The sequence below is a fragment of the Chiloscyllium plagiosum genome, chromosome 37 (genome assembly GCF_004010195.1).
Source record: "Chiloscyllium plagiosum isolate BGI_BamShark_2017 chromosome 37, ASM401019v2, whole genome shotgun sequence".
NCBI lineage: Eukaryota > Metazoa > Chordata > Chondrichthyes > Orectolobiformes > Hemiscylliidae > Chiloscyllium > Chiloscyllium plagiosum.
In genome coordinates, this window is record NC_057746.1 from 11,955,506 (window position 1) to 11,960,319 (window position 4,814).

The window sequence follows — 4,814 nt, forward strand, 5'->3', positions numbered from 1 at the left end:
GGTGGTACTAGGGGACTGGAGAGTGGCGAATGTTGTGCCCCTGTTCAAAAAAGGGAATGGGGATAACCCTGGGAATTACAGGCCAGTTAGTCTTACTTCGGTGGTAGGCAAAGTAATGGAAATGGTACTGAGGGATAGGATTTATGAGTATCTGGAAAGCCACTGCTTGATTAGGGACAGCCTGCACGGATTTGTGAAGGGTAGGTCTTGCCTTACAAGTCTTATTGCATTCTTTGAGGAGGTGACCAAGCATGTGGATGAGGGTAGAGCAGTGGATGTAGTGTACATGGATTTTAGTAAGGCATTTGATAAGGTTCCCCATGGTAGGCTTGTGCGGAAAGTCAGGAGGCATGGGATAGAGGGAAATTTGGCCAAGTGGATACAAAACTGGCTAACCGGTCAAAGTCAGAGTGGTGGTATATGTCAAATATTCAGCCTGGAACCCAGTTACAAGTGGAGTTCCGCAGGGATCAGTTCTGGGTCCTCTGCTCTTTGTAATTTTTATTAATGACTTGGATGAGGGAGTCGAAGGGTGGGTCAGTCAATTTGCAGATGATACGAAGATTGGTGGAGTTGTGGATAGTGAGGAGGGCTGTTGTCGACTGCAAATAGACTTAGATATGATGCATAGCTGGGCTGAGGAGTGATAGATGGAGTTCAACCCTGCCAAGTGTGAGGTTGTCCATTTTGGAAAGGCAAATAAGAATGCGGAATACAGGGTTAACGGTAGGGTTCTTAGTGAGGTGGAGGAACAGAGGGATCTTGGGGTCTATGTTCATAGATCTTTGAAAGTTGCCACTCAGGTGGATAGAGCTTATAAGAAGGCCTATGGTGTATTTGCGTTCATTAGCAGAGGGATTGAATTCAAGAGTCGTGAAGTGATGTTGCAACTGTACAGGAGTTTTGTTAGGCCACATTTGGAGTACTGTGTGCAGTTCTGGTCGCCTCACTTTAGGAAAGATGTGGAAGCTTTGGAGAGGGTGCAGAGAAGATTTACCAGGATGTTGCCTGGAATGGAGAATAGGTCGTACGAGGATCGGTTGAGAGTGCTAGGCCTTTTCTCTTTGGAACGGCGAAGGATGAGGGGTGACTTGATAGAGGTTTTTAAGATGATCAGAGGAATAGATAGAGTAGACAGTCAGACACTTTTTCTCCGGGTGCAACAGAGTTTGCATAAATTTAAGGTGAAGGGTGGAAGGTATAGGGGAGATGTCAGGGGTGGGTTCTTTACCCAGAGAGTGGTGGGGGCATGGAATGCGCTGCCTGTGGGAGTGGTAGAGTCAGAATCTTTGGTGACCTTTAAGCGGCAATTGGATAGGTACATGGATGGGTGCTTAAGCTAGGACAAATGTTCGGCACAACATCGTGGGCCGAAGGGCCTGTTCTGTGCTGTATTGTTCTATGTTCTATGTTCTATTAGTTCACGGTATGTGCTCAGCATGGGCGAGTGAGACCGAAATGTGTTTCCATGTTGTACATCTCCATGACTCTACTCTTTTGCTCTTAATGTACGATTAGATTCTCTTTGATTATCTTTAACATTACCTCCCAAGGCTATCTCATTTTTTTCTTGCCCTCCTCATTTCCCTCTTCAGAATGTCCCTGCACATATTATACTCTTTGAGATTCACTTGATCTCATTTATCTATGTCTAATACATGATTTGTTCTTATTCTTAACCAGAGCCTCAATATCTTTGCTTTCCAGTGTTCCCTCCTCTTACCAGCCTTACCTACACTCTAACAGGAACATCACGCCTCTGAACTCTTATAATCTCACTTCTGAAAGCCTCGCTTTTGAGGGGCCTCCCTTTAGCTGCAAACAGTCTACTCTAATCAACCCTTGAAAGTTTTTGTCTCATACTATCAAAATTTGCCCGAGTTCAATTAAGAACATTAACTTATATATATAATGCCAATCATTTCCATAGATATTTTACAACTAATCGAATTATGACTCCTGACCCCAAACTGCTCCCCTACTAACCATTCAGTCACTTACTTTGCCTTATTTTAAAAGAGTAGGTCAGGTTTGCTCTATCTGTGGTAGTTACATCTGGATATTAATGAAGGTAGTTTTCTTAAACACTTAACAAATTCCTCACCATCCAAGCTCTTAAGACCATGGCTGCCCCACTTTATGTTTGGAAGGTTAACTTTTGCTATTCTTGCAATCCTATTATTCTTATGCATATATGAGATCTCTCAACTTATTTGTTACTCAACTTCACTCTGACTACAGGGGGGACTATTACAATCGCATCAAAGTAATCATGCTCTTCTTATTTCTGAGTTCTATCCACATAGCTTCATTGGACAATCCCTCAGAAGTACCTTTTGTTAGAACAGCAGTGATATTTCACCACAAGAAAAATTGACTCCAATCTCCTTCTAGCTCTTCCTACTTCTGCCATGCCTTTGATAGTGTGAGTTGTTCTTGAGGGGCTTTGAACATAAATTATTCAATTTACCGGTGATGGTTAGGAGCTGAAAATAAAGATACTATGGGGGACTTGGCGATGGGAAATAAAAAGGTACATTGCGTGGAAAGAAAATTCTGGATATAAACAATAATTTAAAATAACGAACTCCATTCTGTCTGCTCAGGTCTTGCCTACACCGCTGTACCTTCAGAGTATTTTCCTTTTATTTTGATTAGTTCAATTTTATCTCACCCGCTGTATTGTACTTGTCAACCATTTGTTAACGGGTGTTTGCCGTTTCAGAATGTAGATTGCCTTATCGTATACATTGACAGAGTTCAGTGTTTGGAGTCCTTGTTGGTTCAACGTGTGCTTTGGTCTATAATGCAAAATTACTGAAAAATATTAATCGCAATTTAAGGTAAAATGTTAGTACAGTTTCAGAACAGCTAAGAGGATCAGTTTTGTCAAAGGAGTTGTGGGAAAGGACATTGAAATCAGCAGGGGTTCCAGAACTTCTGATCTCTGCCTTCTCTCATGGAAATCAACTTGTGATTTATAATTTTTGAGGATTGTTTTTCATTAATATCGGTGTGTCAGATAGATCTCAGACTCAGGGAGGTGTGACGTGCTTCTTTGTTTTGTGATGAACTCAGAGGAACATACAATAGTAAGGGTGTAAACCCAAAGGGGTGAAGGAGCAGAGGATCCTCCGTGTACATGTGCACAAATCAGGGAATGTACCATGACACGTGTACAGAAGAGCAAATAAACCCTACTTCAAATACGCTGTAGAGAACAAATGCAAAGCACTGATTTATAATAAAACAGTCGCTTGTCTCACCTGGAATATGGCATCCAGTTTCAGGTGCCACATTTTTGCAAAAGTGCAGTTATGAGATTGGGTATGTGACTGATTCACAACACTATTCCCGGGATGATATACCTCATCATCTCTGAGAAATTGGGACTGTTCTCCTCTGCTGATAGTTTCCAGACTCTGTTAACAGTTGCTATGATTGGTTCTCAATTCCATCTTGCGTCATATAGATCCCAATGGCTGAATATTTACTTATGAGCTCTGCCTTGCCTGATCAACATCGACCTCTGATTTGTTATTTTTGAGGGTTGCTGTTCATTAATATCCCTGTATCAGATATATCTCAGTCTCATTTCCTGGGATTTGACAGGTGTGGCGTTTCAAATAGATCCCAGGAATTGTGCTCCCTGAGATTTATGTGTGAGAAAACCTCCAGTTCTGAGAATCCGCCTTTGGATTGTACATGTGTTGTGTCTGAATACCTGACTGAACGTTAACAGTTTTGGCTGATGTATGTTTCGTTGGGCGCTTTAGGTGGTGATTTCTGCATTACTAACCCAGGCTATCCCGACATTGGGAGTACTTTTAGTTTAGACTTTCCAACTCCGCTGCCTGCTTTTTATAGGCTTCTGGTGGAGCCTATAAAATTATCATTACGTGACCCGAGGCCGTGACACTTTGTGCAAAAGAGGAAATGTTCTCCAATCATTCTGCCTCTAGCGTGTTCCATCAGGCATATGATGTGAAAGATGCATTTACATTAGTGGGCTGCATGGTAGCGCAGCATTAAACTGAATGTCTGGATAAAATACAACCAAACAGAACAAGTGAAAGCATTTGGTTGGGAAAGGAGATGGATGAGGAAACTGTATTATTACTGACTGGGCTTGAAGAAAGAATTAAGCATACTCAAGGTTAGTGCATATTTATTCGAGATTAATTAACCATTTCAGAAAGCAGTTTTATCCAAAAGGTTGATGTAAAAGTGAACAGAAGTGAATATAATGGCTGAATGCTACATTGAGACGAGAACACATGCGCTGTGAGCGGGGAATTTTCGTCACAAGAAAGGAATACAAAGGCTCATCATAAAGGTTACGCAACTGTTCTGAATAAGGAACAAATAAAAACAAAACAAATAGGCTTCAAACAGCTGGGAAGCTACAAATTCTTCCAACCACAACCATCTCAACGATATCAAAGTAAAAAGGAAAATCCATCAATAATTGTCTCAGTTACACGCTGATAAACGGAAGTGATATCACTGTTAGAGTCAGTAACAGGACAGATTGTCGATTGGGAGTTCAGAGACCTTGATAAGCAGAGCAGGGAAATCAAAGGGGTCCACAATTCGTTAACTTAACCTGGAAAAGAGAGATAAAGCAATGAAGAATTTGTTTATAATCAGGGACTTTCAGATTTTTTTTATTCAATAGCACACTTAAGGATTTCACAAAACATATTGGGCTGTTTGACATGTGAAAGATGTGATCATTCTCACCTTCACCAGACTAACGGCTATAGAAAATACTCAGGAAGAACAAGGTGATGCACGTGGAAGCAGTTGTCCAG